The sequence below is a fragment of the Lithobates pipiens genome, unplaced genomic scaffold (assembly GCF_037356315.1).
Source record: "Lithobates pipiens isolate NorthernLeopardFrog02 unplaced genomic scaffold, aLitPip1_a1.2 Scaffold_30, whole genome shotgun sequence".
Taxonomy (NCBI): domain Eukaryota; kingdom Metazoa; phylum Chordata; class Amphibia; order Anura; family Ranidae; genus Lithobates; species Lithobates pipiens.
In genome coordinates this window covers 185,257,665-185,271,782 of record NW_027507791.1, presented here as the reverse complement: position 1 = coordinate 185,271,782, position 14,118 = coordinate 185,257,665, and the positions used below count along the sequence as shown (strand labels likewise).

At 52.2% G+C, this 14,118-nt stretch overlaps 39 non-coding genes and 23 pseudogenes across 39 annotated transcripts; all 62 read left to right on the top strand.

The window, feature by feature from the left end:
- Nucleotides 1-19: 19 nt before the first annotated feature.
- LOC143951914 (5S ribosomal RNA) lies at nucleotides 20-138 on the top strand. The gene has a single exon (XR_013267141.1). It is a non-coding gene; the product is annotated as a 5S ribosomal RNA (ribosomal RNA).
- A 110-nt stretch (nucleotides 139-248) lies between these two features.
- Nucleotides 249-367, top strand: LOC143953524 (5S ribosomal RNA). Its single transcript, XR_013268598.1, has one exon. It is a non-coding gene; the product is annotated as a 5S ribosomal RNA (ribosomal RNA).
- Nucleotides 368-476: 109 nt separating this feature from the next.
- LOC143945958 (5S ribosomal RNA) lies at nucleotides 477-595 on the top strand (annotated as a pseudogene).
- Nucleotides 596-704: 109 nt separating this feature from the next.
- Nucleotides 705-823, top strand: LOC143946483 (5S ribosomal RNA). Its single transcript, XR_013265215.1, has one exon. It is a non-coding gene; the product is annotated as a 5S ribosomal RNA (ribosomal RNA).
- Nucleotides 824-932: 109 nt separating this feature from the next.
- On the top strand, nucleotides 933-1,051 carry LOC143945942 (5S ribosomal RNA; annotated as a pseudogene).
- A 109-nt stretch (nucleotides 1,052-1,160) lies between these two features.
- On the top strand, nucleotides 1,161-1,279 carry LOC143951882 (5S ribosomal RNA). The gene has a single exon (XR_013267112.1). It is a non-coding gene; the product is annotated as a 5S ribosomal RNA (ribosomal RNA).
- A 109-nt stretch (nucleotides 1,280-1,388) lies between these two features.
- On the top strand, nucleotides 1,389-1,507 carry LOC143951415 (5S ribosomal RNA). The gene has a single exon (XR_013266690.1). It is a non-coding gene; the product is annotated as a 5S ribosomal RNA (ribosomal RNA).
- Nucleotides 1,508-1,616: 109 nt separating this feature from the next.
- Nucleotides 1,617-1,735, top strand: LOC143953866 (5S ribosomal RNA). Its single transcript, XR_013268909.1, has one exon. It is a non-coding gene; the product is annotated as a 5S ribosomal RNA (ribosomal RNA).
- A 109-nt stretch (nucleotides 1,736-1,844) lies between these two features.
- LOC143945120 (5S ribosomal RNA) lies at nucleotides 1,845-1,963 on the top strand (annotated as a pseudogene).
- A 109-nt stretch (nucleotides 1,964-2,072) lies between these two features.
- Nucleotides 2,073-2,191, top strand: LOC143953280 (5S ribosomal RNA). Its single transcript, XR_013268377.1, has one exon. It is a non-coding gene; the product is annotated as a 5S ribosomal RNA (ribosomal RNA).
- A 109-nt stretch (nucleotides 2,192-2,300) lies between these two features.
- LOC143947150 (5S ribosomal RNA) lies at nucleotides 2,301-2,419 on the top strand (annotated as a pseudogene).
- Nucleotides 2,420-2,528: 109 nt separating this feature from the next.
- Nucleotides 2,529-2,647, top strand: LOC143946470 (5S ribosomal RNA). The gene has a single exon (XR_013265213.1). It is a non-coding gene; the product is annotated as a 5S ribosomal RNA (ribosomal RNA).
- A 109-nt stretch (nucleotides 2,648-2,756) lies between these two features.
- LOC143951366 (5S ribosomal RNA) lies at nucleotides 2,757-2,875 on the top strand. Its single transcript, XR_013266645.1, has one exon. It is a non-coding gene; the product is annotated as a 5S ribosomal RNA (ribosomal RNA).
- Nucleotides 2,876-2,984: 109 nt separating this feature from the next.
- On the top strand, nucleotides 2,985-3,103 carry LOC143945119 (5S ribosomal RNA; annotated as a pseudogene).
- A 109-nt stretch (nucleotides 3,104-3,212) lies between these two features.
- LOC143944322 (5S ribosomal RNA) lies at nucleotides 3,213-3,331 on the top strand (annotated as a pseudogene).
- A 109-nt stretch (nucleotides 3,332-3,440) lies between these two features.
- On the top strand, nucleotides 3,441-3,559 carry LOC143944494 (5S ribosomal RNA; annotated as a pseudogene).
- Nucleotides 3,560-3,668: 109 nt separating this feature from the next.
- On the top strand, nucleotides 3,669-3,787 carry LOC143953279 (5S ribosomal RNA). Its single transcript, XR_013268376.1, has one exon. It is a non-coding gene; the product is annotated as a 5S ribosomal RNA (ribosomal RNA).
- Nucleotides 3,788-3,896: 109 nt separating this feature from the next.
- On the top strand, nucleotides 3,897-4,015 carry LOC143947148 (5S ribosomal RNA; annotated as a pseudogene).
- Nucleotides 4,016-4,124: 109 nt separating this feature from the next.
- LOC143946458 (5S ribosomal RNA) lies at nucleotides 4,125-4,243 on the top strand. Its single transcript, XR_013265212.1, has one exon. It is a non-coding gene; the product is annotated as a 5S ribosomal RNA (ribosomal RNA).
- A 109-nt stretch (nucleotides 4,244-4,352) lies between these two features.
- On the top strand, nucleotides 4,353-4,471 carry LOC143951364 (5S ribosomal RNA). The gene has a single exon (XR_013266643.1). It is a non-coding gene; the product is annotated as a 5S ribosomal RNA (ribosomal RNA).
- Nucleotides 4,472-4,580: 109 nt separating this feature from the next.
- Nucleotides 4,581-4,699, top strand: LOC143950639 (5S ribosomal RNA). Its single transcript, XR_013265988.1, has one exon. It is a non-coding gene; the product is annotated as a 5S ribosomal RNA (ribosomal RNA).
- Nucleotides 4,700-4,808: 109 nt separating this feature from the next.
- LOC143951348 (5S ribosomal RNA) lies at nucleotides 4,809-4,927 on the top strand. Its single transcript, XR_013266629.1, has one exon. It is a non-coding gene; the product is annotated as a 5S ribosomal RNA (ribosomal RNA).
- A 109-nt stretch (nucleotides 4,928-5,036) lies between these two features.
- LOC143947464 (5S ribosomal RNA) lies at nucleotides 5,037-5,155 on the top strand. Its single transcript, XR_013265305.1, has one exon. It is a non-coding gene; the product is annotated as a 5S ribosomal RNA (ribosomal RNA).
- A 109-nt stretch (nucleotides 5,156-5,264) lies between these two features.
- LOC143945118 (5S ribosomal RNA) lies at nucleotides 5,265-5,383 on the top strand (annotated as a pseudogene).
- A 109-nt stretch (nucleotides 5,384-5,492) lies between these two features.
- Nucleotides 5,493-5,611, top strand: LOC143944321 (5S ribosomal RNA; annotated as a pseudogene).
- Nucleotides 5,612-5,720: 109 nt separating this feature from the next.
- On the top strand, nucleotides 5,721-5,839 carry LOC143944493 (5S ribosomal RNA; annotated as a pseudogene).
- Nucleotides 5,840-5,948: 109 nt separating this feature from the next.
- Nucleotides 5,949-6,067, top strand: LOC143953278 (5S ribosomal RNA). Its single transcript, XR_013268375.1, has one exon. It is a non-coding gene; the product is annotated as a 5S ribosomal RNA (ribosomal RNA).
- A 109-nt stretch (nucleotides 6,068-6,176) lies between these two features.
- Nucleotides 6,177-6,295, top strand: LOC143947147 (5S ribosomal RNA; annotated as a pseudogene).
- A 109-nt stretch (nucleotides 6,296-6,404) lies between these two features.
- LOC143946446 (5S ribosomal RNA) lies at nucleotides 6,405-6,523 on the top strand. The gene has a single exon (XR_013265211.1). It is a non-coding gene; the product is annotated as a 5S ribosomal RNA (ribosomal RNA).
- A 109-nt stretch (nucleotides 6,524-6,632) lies between these two features.
- Nucleotides 6,633-6,751, top strand: LOC143951363 (5S ribosomal RNA). The gene has a single exon (XR_013266642.1). It is a non-coding gene; the product is annotated as a 5S ribosomal RNA (ribosomal RNA).
- A 109-nt stretch (nucleotides 6,752-6,860) lies between these two features.
- LOC143950627 (5S ribosomal RNA) lies at nucleotides 6,861-6,979 on the top strand. The gene has a single exon (XR_013265977.1). It is a non-coding gene; the product is annotated as a 5S ribosomal RNA (ribosomal RNA).
- A 109-nt stretch (nucleotides 6,980-7,088) lies between these two features.
- On the top strand, nucleotides 7,089-7,207 carry LOC143951347 (5S ribosomal RNA). The gene has a single exon (XR_013266628.1). It is a non-coding gene; the product is annotated as a 5S ribosomal RNA (ribosomal RNA).
- Nucleotides 7,208-7,316: 109 nt separating this feature from the next.
- On the top strand, nucleotides 7,317-7,435 carry LOC143951049 (5S ribosomal RNA). The gene has a single exon (XR_013266357.1). It is a non-coding gene; the product is annotated as a 5S ribosomal RNA (ribosomal RNA).
- Nucleotides 7,436-7,544: 109 nt separating this feature from the next.
- LOC143953959 (5S ribosomal RNA) lies at nucleotides 7,545-7,663 on the top strand. Its single transcript, XR_013268993.1, has one exon. It is a non-coding gene; the product is annotated as a 5S ribosomal RNA (ribosomal RNA).
- A 110-nt stretch (nucleotides 7,664-7,773) lies between these two features.
- On the top strand, nucleotides 7,774-7,892 carry LOC143949773 (5S ribosomal RNA). The gene has a single exon (XR_013265519.1). It is a non-coding gene; the product is annotated as a 5S ribosomal RNA (ribosomal RNA).
- A 109-nt stretch (nucleotides 7,893-8,001) lies between these two features.
- On the top strand, nucleotides 8,002-8,120 carry LOC143945583 (5S ribosomal RNA; annotated as a pseudogene).
- Nucleotides 8,121-8,229: 109 nt separating this feature from the next.
- LOC143950906 (5S ribosomal RNA) lies at nucleotides 8,230-8,348 on the top strand. Its single transcript, XR_013266228.1, has one exon. It is a non-coding gene; the product is annotated as a 5S ribosomal RNA (ribosomal RNA).
- Nucleotides 8,349-8,457: 109 nt separating this feature from the next.
- LOC143951883 (5S ribosomal RNA) lies at nucleotides 8,458-8,576 on the top strand. The gene has a single exon (XR_013267113.1). It is a non-coding gene; the product is annotated as a 5S ribosomal RNA (ribosomal RNA).
- A 109-nt stretch (nucleotides 8,577-8,685) lies between these two features.
- LOC143949296 (5S ribosomal RNA) lies at nucleotides 8,686-8,804 on the top strand. The gene has a single exon (XR_013265475.1). It is a non-coding gene; the product is annotated as a 5S ribosomal RNA (ribosomal RNA).
- A 109-nt stretch (nucleotides 8,805-8,913) lies between these two features.
- Nucleotides 8,914-9,032, top strand: LOC143950582 (5S ribosomal RNA). The gene has a single exon (XR_013265936.1). It is a non-coding gene; the product is annotated as a 5S ribosomal RNA (ribosomal RNA).
- A 109-nt stretch (nucleotides 9,033-9,141) lies between these two features.
- Nucleotides 9,142-9,260, top strand: LOC143946097 (5S ribosomal RNA; annotated as a pseudogene).
- A 109-nt stretch (nucleotides 9,261-9,369) lies between these two features.
- On the top strand, nucleotides 9,370-9,488 carry LOC143948191 (5S ribosomal RNA). Its single transcript, XR_013265374.1, has one exon. It is a non-coding gene; the product is annotated as a 5S ribosomal RNA (ribosomal RNA).
- A 109-nt stretch (nucleotides 9,489-9,597) lies between these two features.
- Nucleotides 9,598-9,716, top strand: LOC143951876 (5S ribosomal RNA). Its single transcript, XR_013267107.1, has one exon. It is a non-coding gene; the product is annotated as a 5S ribosomal RNA (ribosomal RNA).
- Nucleotides 9,717-9,825: 109 nt separating this feature from the next.
- LOC143952210 (5S ribosomal RNA) lies at nucleotides 9,826-9,944 on the top strand. Its single transcript, XR_013267409.1, has one exon. It is a non-coding gene; the product is annotated as a 5S ribosomal RNA (ribosomal RNA).
- Nucleotides 9,945-10,053: 109 nt separating this feature from the next.
- Nucleotides 10,054-10,172, top strand: LOC143953822 (5S ribosomal RNA). Its single transcript, XR_013268869.1, has one exon. It is a non-coding gene; the product is annotated as a 5S ribosomal RNA (ribosomal RNA).
- A 109-nt stretch (nucleotides 10,173-10,281) lies between these two features.
- LOC143952319 (5S ribosomal RNA) lies at nucleotides 10,282-10,400 on the top strand. The gene has a single exon (XR_013267507.1). It is a non-coding gene; the product is annotated as a 5S ribosomal RNA (ribosomal RNA).
- Nucleotides 10,401-10,509: 109 nt separating this feature from the next.
- Nucleotides 10,510-10,628, top strand: LOC143944335 (5S ribosomal RNA; annotated as a pseudogene).
- Nucleotides 10,629-10,737: 109 nt separating this feature from the next.
- LOC143954950 (5S ribosomal RNA) lies at nucleotides 10,738-10,856 on the top strand (annotated as a pseudogene).
- A 108-nt stretch (nucleotides 10,857-10,964) lies between these two features.
- On the top strand, nucleotides 10,965-11,083 carry LOC143943414 (5S ribosomal RNA; annotated as a pseudogene).
- Nucleotides 11,084-11,192: 109 nt separating this feature from the next.
- LOC143954615 (5S ribosomal RNA) lies at nucleotides 11,193-11,311 on the top strand. The gene has a single exon (XR_013269590.1). It is a non-coding gene; the product is annotated as a 5S ribosomal RNA (ribosomal RNA).
- A 109-nt stretch (nucleotides 11,312-11,420) lies between these two features.
- On the top strand, nucleotides 11,421-11,539 carry LOC143952405 (5S ribosomal RNA). The gene has a single exon (XR_013267585.1). It is a non-coding gene; the product is annotated as a 5S ribosomal RNA (ribosomal RNA).
- A 109-nt stretch (nucleotides 11,540-11,648) lies between these two features.
- On the top strand, nucleotides 11,649-11,767 carry LOC143945673 (5S ribosomal RNA). The gene has a single exon (XR_013265139.1). It is a non-coding gene; the product is annotated as a 5S ribosomal RNA (ribosomal RNA).
- Nucleotides 11,768-11,876: 109 nt separating this feature from the next.
- Nucleotides 11,877-11,995, top strand: LOC143947839 (5S ribosomal RNA; annotated as a pseudogene).
- Nucleotides 11,996-12,104: 109 nt separating this feature from the next.
- Nucleotides 12,105-12,223, top strand: LOC143945338 (5S ribosomal RNA; annotated as a pseudogene).
- Nucleotides 12,224-12,332: 109 nt separating this feature from the next.
- On the top strand, nucleotides 12,333-12,451 carry LOC143947504 (5S ribosomal RNA; annotated as a pseudogene).
- Nucleotides 12,452-12,560: 109 nt separating this feature from the next.
- Nucleotides 12,561-12,679, top strand: LOC143953122 (5S ribosomal RNA). Its single transcript, XR_013268233.1, has one exon. It is a non-coding gene; the product is annotated as a 5S ribosomal RNA (ribosomal RNA).
- A 109-nt stretch (nucleotides 12,680-12,788) lies between these two features.
- On the top strand, nucleotides 12,789-12,907 carry LOC143948821 (5S ribosomal RNA; annotated as a pseudogene).
- Nucleotides 12,908-13,015: 108 nt separating this feature from the next.
- On the top strand, nucleotides 13,016-13,135 carry LOC143945565 (5S ribosomal RNA; annotated as a pseudogene).
- Nucleotides 13,136-13,244: 109 nt separating this feature from the next.
- Nucleotides 13,245-13,363, top strand: LOC143952476 (5S ribosomal RNA). The gene has a single exon (XR_013267650.1). It is a non-coding gene; the product is annotated as a 5S ribosomal RNA (ribosomal RNA).
- Nucleotides 13,364-13,472: 109 nt separating this feature from the next.
- Nucleotides 13,473-13,591, top strand: LOC143946381 (5S ribosomal RNA; annotated as a pseudogene).
- A 109-nt stretch (nucleotides 13,592-13,700) lies between these two features.
- On the top strand, nucleotides 13,701-13,819 carry LOC143953881 (5S ribosomal RNA). The gene has a single exon (XR_013268922.1). It is a non-coding gene; the product is annotated as a 5S ribosomal RNA (ribosomal RNA).
- Nucleotides 13,820-13,928: 109 nt separating this feature from the next.
- On the top strand, nucleotides 13,929-14,047 carry LOC143953475 (5S ribosomal RNA). The gene has a single exon (XR_013268554.1). It is a non-coding gene; the product is annotated as a 5S ribosomal RNA (ribosomal RNA).
- Nucleotides 14,048-14,118: the final 71 nt, after the last annotated feature.

Genomic DNA, 14,118 nt, shown 5'->3' with positions numbered 1-14,118 from the left:
GTAAGTAGGGTGCAAGATTGCCTACGGCCACATCACCCTGAATGCGCTCGATCTCGTCTGATCTCGGATTCTAAGCAGGGTCGGGCCTGGTTAGTACCTGGATGGGAGACCGCCTGGGAATACCAGGTGCCGTAGGCTTTTTTTCCATTATGTTGTTGGCTTTGGTGACCTGCTGTATTTTTCCTCTCGATTGCCCGAGGTGACCACCTTGGCTTTTGTTAAGAGAGTTGTAAGTAGGGTGCAAGATCGCCTACGGCCACATCACCCTGAATGCGCTCGATCTCGTCTGATCTCGGATTCTAAGCAGGGTCGGGCCTGGTTAGTACCTGGATGGGTGACCGCCTGGGAATACCAGGTGCCGTCGGCTTTTTTCCATTATGTTGTTGGCTTTGGCGACCTGCTGTATTTTTCCTCTCGATTGCCCGAGGTGACCACCTTGGCTTTTGTCAAGAGAGTTGTAAGTAGGGTGCCAGATTGCCTACGGCTACATCACCATGAATGCGCTTGATCTCGTCTGATCTCGAATGCTAAGCAGGGTCGGGCCTGGTTAGTACCTGGATGGGAGACCGCCTGGGAATGCCACGTGCTGTAGGCTTTCTTCCATTATGTTGTTGGCTTTGGCGACCTGCTGTATTTTTCCTCTCGCTTGCCCAAGGTGGCCACCTTGGCTTTTGTCAAGAGAGTTGTAAGTAGGATACAAGAACGCCTATGGCCACATCACCCTGAATGCGCTCGATCTCGTCTGATCTCGGATGCTAAGCAGGGTCGGGCCTGGTTAGTACCTGGATGGGAGACCGCCTGGGAATACCAGGTGCCGTAGGCTTTTTTCCATTATGTTGTTGGCTTTGGCGACCTGCTGTATTTTTCCTCTTGATTGCCCGAGGTGACCACCTTGGCTTTTGTCAAGAGAGTTGTAAGTAGGGTACAAGATTGCCCACGGCCACATCACCCTGAATGCGCTCGATCTCGTCTGATCTCGGATGCTAAGCAGGGTTGGGCCTGGTTAGCACATGGATGGGAGACTGCCTGGGAATACCAGGTGCCGTAGGCTTTTTTCCATTATGTTGTTGGCTTTGGCGACCTGCTTTATTTTTCTTCTCGATTGCCCGAGGTGACCACCTTGGCTTTTGTCAAGAGAGTTGTAAGTAGGGTGCAAGATCGCCTACGGCCACATCACCCTGAATGCGCTCGATCTCGTCTGATCTCGGATGCCAAGTAGGGTCGGGCCTGGTTAGTACCTGGATGGGAGACCGCCTGGGAATACCAGGTGCCGTAGGCTTTTTTCCATTATGTTGCTGGCTTTGGCGACCTGCTGTATTTTTCCTCTCGATTCCCGGAGGTGACCACCTTGGCTTTTGTCAAGAGAGTTGTAAGTAGGGCGAAAGATCGCCTACGGCCACATCACCCTGAATGCGCTCGATCTCGTCTGATCTCGGATGCTAAGCAGGGTCAGGCCTGGTTAGTACCTGGATGGGAGACCGCCTGGGAATACCAGGTGCCGTAGGCTTTTTTCCATTATGTTGTTGGCTTTGGCGACCTGCTGTATTTTAACTCTCGATTGCCCGAGGTGACCACCTTGGCTTTTGTCAAGAGAGTTGTAAGTAGGGTGCAAGATCGCCTACGGCCACATCACCCTGAGTGCGCTCGATCTCATCTGATCTCGGATGCTAAGCAGGGTCGGGCCTGGTTAGTACCAAGATGGGAGACTGCCTGGGAATACCAGGTGCCGTAGGATTTTTTCCATTATGTTGTTGGCTTTGGCGACCTGCTGTATTTTTCCTCTTGATAGCCCGAGGTGACCACCTTGGCTTTTGTCAAGAGAGTTGTAAGTAGGGTGCAAGATCGCCTACGGCCACATCACCCTGAATTTGCTCAATCTCGTCTGATCTCGGATGCTAAGCAGGGTCGGGCCTGGTTAGTACCTGGATGGGAGACCGCCTGAGAATACCAGGTGCCGTAGGCTTTTTTCCATTATGTTGTTGGCTTTGGCGACCTGCTGTATTTTTCCTCTCGATTGCCCGAGGTGACCACCTTGGCTTTTGTCAAGAGAGTTGTAAGTAGGGTGCAATATCGCCTACGGCCACATCGCCCTGAATGCGCTTGATCTCGTCTGATCTCGGATGCTAAGCAGGGTCAGGCCTGGTTAGTACCTGGATGGGAGACCGCCTGGGAATACCAGGTGCCGTAGGCTTTTTTCCATTATGTTGTTGGCTTTGGCGACCTGCTGTATTTTTCCTCTTGATTGCCCGAGGTGACCACCTTGGCTTTTGTCAAGAGAGTTGTAAGTAGGGTGCAAGATCGCCTACGACCACATCACCCTGAATGCGCTCGATCTCGTCTGATCTCGGATGCTAAGCCGGGTCGGGCCTGATTAGTACCTGGATCGGAGACCGCCTTGGAATACCAGGTGCCGTAGGCTTTTTTCCATTATGTTGTTGGCTTTGGCGACCTGCTGTATTTTTCCTCTCGATTGCCCGAGGTGACCACCTTGGCTTTTGTCAAGAGAGTTGTAAGTAGGGTGCAAGATCGCCTATGGCCACATCACCCTGAATGCGCTCGATCTCGTCTGATCTCGGATGCTAAGCAGGGTCGGGCCTGGTTAGTACCTGGATGGGAGACCGCCTGGGAATACCAGGTGCCGTAGGCTTTTTTCCATTATGTTGTTGGCTTTGGCGACCTGCTGTATTTTCCCTCTCGATTGCCCGAGGTGACCACCTTGGCTTTTGTCAAGAGAGTTGTAAGTAGGGTGCAAGATCGCTTACGGCCACATCACCCTGAATGCGCTCGATCTCGTCTGATCTCGGATGCTAAGTAGGGTCGGGCCTGGTTAGTACCTGGATGGGAGACCGCCTGGGAATACCAGGTGCCGTAGGCTTTTTTCATTTATGTTGTTGGCTTTGGCGACCTGCTGTATTTTTCCTCTTGATAGCCCGAGGTGACCACCTTGGCTTTTGTCAAGAGAGTTGTAAGTAGGGTGCAAGATCGCCTACGGCCACATCACCCTGAATTTGCTCAATCTCGTCTGATCTCGGATGCTAAGCAGGGTCGGGCCTGGTTAGTACCTGGATGGGAGACCGCCTGAGAATACCAGGTGCCGTAGGCTTTTTTCCATTATGTTGTTGGCTTTGGCGACCTGCTGTATTTTTCCTCTCGATTGCCCGAGGTGACCACCTTGGCTTTTGTCAAGAGAGTTGTAAGTAGGGTGCAAGATTGTCTGCGGCCTCATCACCCTTAATGCGCTCGATCTCGTCTGATCTCGGATGCTAAGCAGGGTCGGGCCTGGTTAGTACCTGGATGGGAGACCGCCTGAGAATACCAGGTGCCGTAGGCTTTTTTCCATTATGTTGTTGGCTTTGGCGACCTGCTGTATTTTTCCTCTCGATTGCCCGAGGTGACCACCTTGGCTTTAGTCAAGAGAGTTGTAAGTAGGGTGCAAGATCGCCTACGGCCACTTCACCCCGAATTTGCTCGATCTCATCTGATCTCGCATGCTAAGCAGGGTCGGGCCTGGTTAGTACCTGGATGGGAGACCGCCTGGGAATACCAGGTGCCGTAGGCTTTTTTCCATTATGTTGTTGGCTTTGGCGACCTGCTGTATTTTTCCTCTCGATTGCCCGAGGTGACCACCTTGGCTTTTGTCAAGAGAGTTGTAAGTAGGGTGCAATATCGCCTACGGCCACATCGCCCTGAATGCGCTTGATCTCGTCTGATCTCGGATGCTAAGCAGGGTCAGGCCTGGTTAGTACCTGGATGGGAGACCGCCTGGGAATACCAGGTGCCGTAGGCTTTTTTCCATTATGTTGTTGGCTTTGGCGACCTGCTGTATTTTTCCTCTTGATTGCCCGAGGTGACCACCTTGGCTTTTGTCAAGAGAGTTGTAAGTAGGGTGCAAGATCGCCTACGACCACATCACCCTGAATGCGCTCGATCTCGTCTGATCTCGGATGCTAAGCCGGGTCGGGCCTGATTAGTACCTGGATCGGAGACCGCCTTGGAATACCAGGTGCCGTAGGCTTTTTTCCATTATGTTGTTGGCTTTGGCGACCTGCTGTATTTTTCCTCTCGATTGCCCGAGGTGACCACCTTGGCTTTTGTCAAGAGAGTTGTAAGTAGGGTGCAAGATCGCCTATGGCCACATCACCCTGAATGCGCTCGATCTCGTCTGATCTCGGATGCTAAGCAGGGTCGGGCCTGGTTAGTACCTGGATGGGAGACCGCCTGGGAATACCAGGTGCCGTAGGCTTTTTTCCATTATGTTGTTGGCTTTGGCGACCTGCTGTATTTTTCCTCTCGATTGCCCGAGGTGACCACCTTGGCTTTTGTCAAGAGAGTTGTAAGTAGGGTGCAAGATCGCTTACGGCCACATCACCCTGAATGCGCTCGATCTCGTCTGATCTCGGATGCTAAGTAGGGTCGGGCCTGGTTAGTACCTGGATGGGAGACCGCCTGGGAATACCAGGTGCCGTAGGCTTTTTTCATTTATGTTGTTGGCTTTGGCGACCTGCTGTATTTTTCCTCTCGATTGCCCGAGGTGACCACCTTGGCTTTTGTCAAGAGAGTTGTAAGTAGGGTGCAAGATCGCCTACGGCCACATCACCCTGAATGCGCTCGATCTCGTCTGATCTCGGATGCTAAGCAGGGTCGGGCCTGGTTAGTACTTGGATGGGAGACCGCCTGGGAATACCAGGTGCCGTAGGCTTTTTTCCATTATTTTGTTGGCTTTGGCGACCTGCTGTATTTTTCCTCTCGATTGCCCGAGGTGACCACCTTGGCTTTTGTCAAGAGAGTTGTAAGTAGGGTGCAAGATCGCCTACGGCCACATCACCCTGAAAGCGCTCGATCTCGTCTGATCTCGCATGCTAAGCAGGGTCGGGCCTGGTTAGTACCTGTATGGGAGACCGCCTGGGAATACCAGGTGCCGTAGGCTTTTTTCCATTATGTTGTTGGCTTTGGCGACCTGCTGTATTTTTCCTCTCGATTGCCTGAGATGAAAACCTTGGCTTTTGTCAAGAGAGTTGTAAGTAGGGTGCAAGATTGCTTACGGCCACATCACCCTGAATGCGCTCGATCTCGTCTGATCTCGGATGCTAAGCAGGGTCGGGCCTGGTTAGTACCTGGATGGGAGACCGCCTGGGAATACCAGGTGCCGTAGGCTTTTTTCATTTATGTTGTTGGCTTTGGCGACCTGCTGTATTTTTCCTCTTGATAGCCCGAGGTGACCACCTTGGCTTTTGTCAAGAGAGTTGTAAGTAGGGTGCAAGATCGCCTACGGCCACATCACCCTGAATTTGCTCAATCTCGTCTGATCTCGGATGCTAAGCAGGGTCGGGCCTGGTTAGTACCTGGATGGGAGACCGCCTGAGAATACCAGGTGCCGTAGGCTTTTTTCCATTATGTTGTTGGCTTTGGCGACCTGCTGTATTTTTCCTCTCGATTGCCCGAGGTGACCACCTTGGCTTTTGTCAAGAGAGTTGTAAGTAGGGTGCAAGATTGTCTGCGGCCTCATCACCCTTAATGCGCTCGATCTCGTCTGATCTCGGATGCTAAGCAGGGTCGGGCCTGGTTAGTACCTGGATGGGAGACCGCCTGAGAATACCAGGTGCCGTAGGCTTTTTTCCATTATGTTGTTGGCTTTGGCGACCTGCTGTATTTTTCCTCTCGATTGCCCGAGGTGACCACCTTGGCTTTAGTCAAGAGAGTTGTAAGTAGGGTGCAAGATCGCCTACGGCCACTTCACCCCGAATTTGCTCGATCTCATCTGATCTCGCATGCTAAGCAGGGTCGGGCCTGGTTAGTACCTGGATGGGAGACCGCCTGGGAATACCAGGTGCCGTAGGCTTTTTTCCATTATGTTGTTGGCTTTGGCGACCTGCTGTATTTTTCCTCTCGATTGCCCGAGGTGACCACCTTGGCTTTTGTCAAGAGAGTTGTAAGTAGGGTGCAATATCGCCTACGGCCACATCGCCCTGAATGCGCTTGATCTCGTCTGATCTCGGATGCTAAGCAGGGTCAGGCCTGGTTAGTACCTGGATGGGAGACCGCCTGGGAATACCAGGTGCCGTAGGCTTTTTTCCATTATGTTGTTGGCTTTGGCGACCTGCTGTATTTTTCCTCTTGATTGCCCGAGGTGACCACCTTGGCTTTTGTCAAGAGAGTTGTAAGTAGGGTGCAAGATCGCCTACGACCACATCACCCTGAATGCGCTCGATCTCGTCTGATCTCGGATGCTAAGCCGGGTCGGGCCTGATTAGTACCTGGATCGGAGACCGCCTTGGAATACCAGGTGCCGTAGGCTTTTTTCCATTATGTTGTTGGCTTTGGCGACCTGCTGTATTTTTCCTCTCGATTGCCCGAGGTGACCACCTTGGCTTTTGTCAAGAGAGTTGTAAGTAGGGTGCAAGATCGCCTATGGCCACATCACCCTGAATGCGCTCGATCTCGTCTGATCTCGGATGCTAAGCAGGGTCGGGCCTGGTTAGTACCTGGATGGGAGACCGCCTGGGAATACCAGGTGCCGTAGGCTTTTTTCCATTATGTTGTTGGCTTTGGCGACCTGCTGTATTTTTCCTCTCGATTGCCCGAGGTGACCACCTTGGCTTTTGTCAAGAGAGTTGTAAGTAGGGTGCAAGATCGCTTACGGCCACATCACCCTGAATGCGCTCGATCTCGTCTGATCTCGGATGCTAAGTAGGGTCGGGCCTGGTTAGTACCTGGATGGGAGACCGCCTGGGAATACCAGGTGCCGTAGGCTTTTTTCATTTATGTTGTTGGCTTTGGCGACCTGCTGTATTTTTCCTCTCGATTGCCCGAGGTGACCACCTTGGCTTTTGTCAAGAGAGTTGTAAGTAGGGTGCAAGATCGCCTACGGCCACATCACCCTGAATGCGCTCGATCTCGTCTGATCTCGGATGCTAAGCAGGGTCGGGCCTGGTTAGTACTTGGATGGGAGACCGCCTGGGAATACCAGGTGCCGTAGGCTTTTTTCCATTATTTTGTTGGCTTTGGCGACCTGCTGTATTTTTCCTCTCGATTGCCCGAGGTGACCACCTTGGCTTTTGTCAAGAGAGTTGTAAGTAGGGTGCAAGATCGCCTACGGCCACATCACCCTGAAAGCGCTCGATCTCGTCTGATCTCGCATGCTAAGCAGGGTCGGGCCTGGTTAGTACCTGTATGGGAGACCGCCTGGGAATACCAGGTGCCGTAGGCTTTTTTCCATTATGTTGTTGGCTTTGGCGACCTGCTGTATTTTTCCTCTCGATTGCCTGAGATGAAAACCTTGGCTTTTGTCAAGAGAGTTGTAAGTAGGGTGCAAGATTGCTTACGGCCACATCACCCTGAATGCGCTCGATCTCGTCTGATCTCGGATGCTAAGCAGGGTCGGGCCTGGTTAGTACCTGGATGGGAGACCGTCTGGGAATACCGGGTGCCGTAGGCTTTTTTCCATTATGTTGTTGGCTTTGGGGACCTGCTGTATTTTTCCTCTCGATTGCCCGAGGTGACCACCTTGGCTTTTGTCAAGAGAGTTGTAAGTAGGGTGCAAGATCGCCTACGGCCACATCACCCTGAATGCGCTCGATCTCGTCTGATCTCGGATCCTAAGCAGGGTCGGGCCTGGTTAGTACATGGATGGGAGACCACCTGGGAATACCAGGTGCCGTAGGCTTTTTTCCATTATGTTTTTTGGCTTTGGCGACCTGCTGTATTTTTCCTCTCGATTGCCCGAGGTGACCACCTTGGCTTTTGTCAAGAGAGTTGTAAGTAGGGTGCAAGGTCGCCTACGGCCACATCACCCTGAATGCACTCGATCTCGTCTGATCTCGGATGCTAAGCAGGGTCGGGCCTGGTTAGTACCTGGATAGGAGACCGCCTGGGAATACCAGGTGCCGTAGGCTTTTTTCCATTATGTTTTTGGCTTTGGCGACCTGCTGTATTTTTCCTCTCAATTGCCCGAGGTGACCACCTTGGCTTTTGTCAAGAGAGTTGTAAGTAGGTTGCAAGGTCGCCTATGGCCACATCACCCTGAATGCGCTTGACCTCGTCTGATCTCGGATGCCAAGCAGAGTCGGGCCTGGTTAGTACCTGGATGGGAGACCGCCTGGGAATACCAGGTGCCGTAGGCTTTTTTCCATTATGTTGTTGGCTTTGGCGACCTGCTGTATTTTTCCTCTCAATTGCCCGAGGTGACCACCTTTGCTTTTGTCAAGAGAGTTGTAAGTAGGGTGCAAGGTCGCCTACGGCCACATCACCCTGAATGAGCTCGATCTCATCTGATCTCGGATGCTAAGCAGGGTCGGGCCTGGTTAGTACCTGGGTGGGAGACCGCCTGGGAATACCAGGTGCCGTAGGCTTTTTTCCATTATGTTGTTGGCTTTGGCGACCTGCTGTATTTTTCCTCTCGATTGCCCGAGGTGACCACCTTGGCATTTGTCAAGAGAGTTGTAAGTAGAGAGCAAGATCGCCTACGGCCACATCACCCTGAATGCGCTTGATCTCGTCTGATCTCGGATGCTAAGCAGGGTCGGGCCTGGTTAGTACCTGGATGGGAGCCCACCTGGGAATACCAGGTGCCGTAGGCTTTTTTCCATTATGTTGTTGGCTTTGGCGACCTGCTGTATTTTTCCTCTCGATTGCCCGAGGTGACCACCTTGGCTTTTGTCAAGAGAGTTGTAAGTAGGGTGCAAGATCGCCTACGGCCACATCACCCTGAATGCGCTCGATCTCGTCTGATCTCGGATGCTAAGCAGGGTCGTGCCTGGTTAGTACCTGGATGGGCGACCGCCTGGGAATACCAGGTGCCGTAGGCTTTTTTCCATTATGTTGTTGGCTTTGGCGACCTGCTGTATTTTTCCTCTCGATTGCCCGAGGTGACCACCTTGGCTTTTGTCAAGAAAGTTGTAAGTAGGGTGCAAGATCGCCTACGGCCACATCACCCTGAATGCGCTCGATCTCGTCTGATCTCGGATGCTAAGCAGGGTCGACCCAGGTTAGTACTTGGATGGGAGACCGTCTGGGAATACCAGGTGCCGTAGGCTTTTTTCCATTATGTTGTTGGCTTTGGCGACCTGCTGTATTTTTCCTCTCTATTGCCCGAGGTGACCACCTTGGCTTTTGTCAAGAGAGTTGTAAGTAAGGTGCAAAATTGCCTGCGGCCGCATCACCCTGAATGCGCTCGATCTCATCTGATCTCGGATGCTAAGCAGGGTCAGGCCTGGTTAGTACCTGGATGGGAGAACACCTGGGAATACCGGGTGCTGTAGGCTTTTTTCCATTATGTTGTTGGCTTTGGTGACCTGCTGTATTTTTCCTCTCGATTGCCCGAGGTGACCACCTTGGCTTTTGTCAAGAGAGTTTTAAGTAGGATGCAAGATCGCCTATGGCCAAATCACCCTGAATGCGCTCGATCTCGTCTGATCTCGAATGCTAAGCAGGGTCGGGCCTGGTTAGTACCCGGATGGGAGACCGCCTGGGAATACCAGGTGCCGTAGGCTTTTGGCCATTATGTTGTTGGCTTTGGCGACCTGCTGTATTTTTCCTCTCGATTGCCCGAGGTGACCACCTTGGCTTTTGTCAAGAGAGTTGTAAGTAGGGTGCAAGATCGCCTACGGCCACATCACCCTGAATGCACTCGATCTCGTCTGATCTCGGATGCTAAGCAGGGTCGACCCAGGTTAGTACCTGGATGGGAGACCGTCTGGGAATACCAGGTGCCGTAGACTTTTTTCCATTATGTTGTTGGCTTTGGCGACCTGCTGTATTTTTCCTCTCGATTGCCCGAGTTGACCACCTTGGCTTTTGTCAAGAGAGTTGTAAGTAGGGTGCAAGATCGCCTATGGCCACATCACCCTGAATGCGCTCGATCTCGTCTGATCTCGGATGCTAAGCAGGATCGGGCCTGGTTAGTACCTGGATGGGAGACCGCCTGGGAATACCAGGTGCCGTAGGCTTTTTTCCATTATGTTGTTGGCTTTGGCGACCTGCTGTATTTTTCCTCTCGATTGCCCGAGGTGACCACCTTGGCTTTTGTCAAGAGAGTTGTAAGTAGGGTGCAAGATAGCCTACGGCCATATCACCCTGAATGCGCTCAATCTCGTCTGATCTCGGATGATAAGCAGGGTCGGGCCTGGTTAGTACCTGGATGGGAGACCGCCTGGGAATACCAGGTGCCGTAGACTTTTTTCCATTATGTTGTTGGCTTTGGCGACCTGCTGTATTTTTCCTCTCGATTGCCCGAGTTGACCACCTTGGCTTTTGTCAAGAGAGTTGTAAGTAGGGTGCAAGATCGCCTACGGCCACATCACCCTGAATGCGATCGATCTCGTCTGATCTCGAATGCCAAGCAGGGTCGGGCCTGGTTAGTACCTGGATGGGAGACCGCCTGGGAATACCAGGTGCCGTAGGCTTTTTTCCATTATGTTGTTGGCTTTGGCGACCTGCTGTATTTTTCCTCTCGATTGCCCGAGGTGACCACCTTGGCTTTTGTCAAGAGCGTTGTAAGTAGGGTGCAAGATAGCCTACGGCCACATCACCCTGAATGCGCTCGATCTCGTCTGATCTCGGATGCTAAGCAGGGTCGACCCAGGTTAGTACCTGGATGGGAGACCGCCTGCGAATACAAGGTGCCGTAGGCTTTTTTCCATTATGTTGTTGGCTTTGGCGACCTGCTGTATTTTTCCTCTCGATTGCCCGAGGTGACCACCTTGGCTTTTGTCAAGAGAGTTGTAAGTAGGGTGCAAGTTCGCCTCCGGCCACATTGCCCTGATTGCGCTCGATCTCGTCTGATCTCGGATGCTAAGCAGGGTCGGGCCTGGTTAGTACCTGGATGGGAGACCGCCTGGGAATTCCAGGTGCCGTAGGCTTTTTTCCATTATGTTGTTGGCTTTGGCGACCTACTGTATTTTTCTCTCGATTGCCCGAGGTGACCACCTTGGCTTTTGTCAAGAGAGTTGTAAGTAGGGAGCAAGATCGCCTACCGCCATATCACCCTGAATGCGCTCGATCTCGTCTGATCTCGGATGCTAAGCAGGGTCGGGCCTGGTTAGTACCTGGATGGCAGACCACCTGGAAATACCAGGTGCCGTAGGCTTTTTTCCATTATGTTGTTGGCTTTGGCGACCTGCTGTATTTTTCCTCTCGATTACCCGAGGTGACCACCTTGGCTTTTGTCAAGAGAGTTGTAAGTAGGGTGCAAGATCGCCTACGGCCACATCACCCTGAATGCGCTCAATCTCGTCTGATCTCGGATGCTAAGCAGTGTCGGGCCTGGTTAGTACCTGGATGGGAGACCACCTGGGAATACCAGGTGCCGTAGGCTTTTTTCCATTATGTTGTTGGCTTTGGCAACCTGCTGTGTTTTTCCTCTCGATTGCCCGAGGTGACCACCTTGGCTTTTGTCAAGAGAGTTGTAAGTAGGGTGCAAGATCGCCTATGGCCACATCACCCTGAATGCGCTAGATCTCGTCTGATCTCGGATGCTAAGCAGGGTCGGGCCTGGTTAGTACCTGGATGGGAGACCGCCTGGGAATACCAGGTGCCGTAGGCTTTTTTCCATTATGTTGTTGGCTTTGGCGACCTGCTGTATTTTTCCTCTCGATTGCCCGAGGTGACCACCTTGGCTTTTGTCAAGAGAGTTGTAAGTAGGGTGCAAGATCGCTTACGGCCACATCACCCTGAATGCGCTTGATCTCGTCTGAACTCAAATGCTAAGCAGGGTCGGGCCTGGTTAGTACCTGGATGGGAGACCGCCTGGGAATACCGGGTGCCGTAGGCTTTTTTCCATTATGTTGTTGGCTTTGGCGACCTGCTGTATTTTTCCTCTCGATTGCCCGAGGTGACCACCTTGGCTTTTGTCAAGAGAGTTGTAAGTAGGGTGCAAGATTACCTACTGCCACATAACCCTGAATGCGCTTGATCTCGTCTGATCTCGGATGCTAAGCAGGATCGGGCCTGGTTAGTACCTGGATGGGAGACCGCCTGGGAATACCAGGTGCCGTAGGCTTTTTTCCATTATGTTGTTGGCTTTGGCGACCTGTTGCATTTTTCCTCTCGTTTGCCCGAGGTGACCACCTTGGCTTTTGTCAAGAGAGTTGTAAGTAGGGTGCAAGAACGCCTACGGCCACATCACCATGAATGTGCTCGATCTCGTCTGATCTCGGATGCTAAGCAGGGTCGGGCCTGGTTAGTACCTGGATGTGAGACCACCAGGGAATACCAGGTGCCGTAGGCTTTTTTCCATTATGTTGTTGGCTTTGGCGACCTGCTGTATTTTTCCTCTCGATTGCCCGAGGTGACCACCTTGGCTTTTGTCAAGAGAGTTGTAAGTAGGGTGCTAAATTGCCTGCGGCCACATCACCCTTAATGCGCTTGATCTCGTATGATCTCGGATGCTAAGCAGGGTCGGGCCTGGTTAGTTCCTGGATGGGAGACCGTCTGGGAATACCAGATGCCGTAGGCTTTTTTCCATTATGTTGTTGGCTTTGGCGACCTGCTGTATTTTTCCTCTCGATTGCCCGAGGTGACCACCTTGGCTTTTGTCAAGAGAGTTGTAAGTAGGGTGCAAGATCGCTTACGGCCACATCACCCTGAATGCGCTCAATCTCGTCTGATCTCGGATGCTAAGCAGGGTCGGGCCTGGTTAGTACCTGGATGGGAGACCGCCTGGGAATACCAGGTGCCGTAGGCTTTATTCCATTATGTTGTTGGCTTTGGCGACCTGCTGTATTTTTCCTCTCGATTGCCCGAGGTGACCACCTTGGCTTTTGTCAAGAGAGTTGTAAGTAGGGGGAAAGACCGCCTACGGCCACATCACCCTGAATGCGCTCGATCTCGTCTGATCTCGGATGCTAAGCAGCGTCTCATCTGGTTAGTACCTGGATGGGAGTCCGCCTGGGAATACCAGGTGACGTAGGCTTTTTTCCATTATGTTGTTGGCTTTGGCGACCTGCTGTATATTTCCTCTCGATTGCCCGAGGTGACCACCTTGGCTTTTGTCAAGAGAGTTGTAAGTAGGGTGAAGTTCGCCTACTGCCACATCACCCTGAATGCGCTCGATCTCGTCTAGAGCTCGGATGCTAAGTAGGGTCGGGCCTGGTTAGTACCTGGATGGGAGACCGCCTGAGAATACCAGGTGCCGTAGGCTTTTTTCCATTATGTTGTTGGCTTTGGCGACCTGCTGTATTTTTCCTCTCGATTGCCCGAGGTGACCACCTTGGCTTATTTCAAGAGAGTTGTAAGTAGGGTGCAAGATCGCCTACTGCCACATCACCCTGAATGCACTCGATCTCGTCTGATCTCGGATGCTAAGCAGGGTCGGGCCTGTTTAGTACCTGGATGGGAGACCGCCTGGGAATACCAGGTGCCGTAGGCTTTTTTCCATTATGTTGTTGGCTTTGGCGACCTGCTGTATTTTTCCTCTCGATTGCCTGAGGTGACCACCTTGGCTTTTGTCAAGAGAGTTGTAAGTAGGGTGCAAGATTGTCTACGGCCAAATCACCCTGAATGCGCTCGATTTCGTCTGATCTCGGACGCTAAGCAGGGTCTGGCCTGGTTAGTACCTGGATGGGAGACAGCCTGGGAATACCAGGTGCCGTAGGCTTTTTTCCATTATGTTGTTGGCTTTGGCGACCTGCTGTATTTTTCCTCTCGATTGCCCGAGGTGACCACCTTGGCTTTTTTCAAGAGAGTTGTAAGTAGGGTGCAAGATCGCCTGCGGCCACATCATCCTGAATGCGCTCGATCTCGTCTGATCTCAGATGCTAAGCAGGGTCGGGCCTGGTTAGTACCTGGATGGGAGACCACCTGGGAATACCAGGTGCCGTAGGCTTTTTTCCATTATGTTGTTGGCTTTGGCGACCTGCTGTATTTTTCCTCTCGATTGCCCGAGGTGACCACCTTGGCTTTTGTCAAGAGAGTTGTAAGTAGGGTGCAAGATCGCTTACGGCCACATCACCCTGAATGCGCTCGATCTCGTCTGATCTCGGATGCTAAGCAGGGTCGGGCCTGGTTAGTACCTGGATGGGAGACCGCCTGGGAATACCAGTTGCCGTAGGCTTTATTCCATTATGTTGTTGGCTTTGGCGACCTGCTGTATTTTTCCTCTCGATTTCCCGAGGTTACCACCTT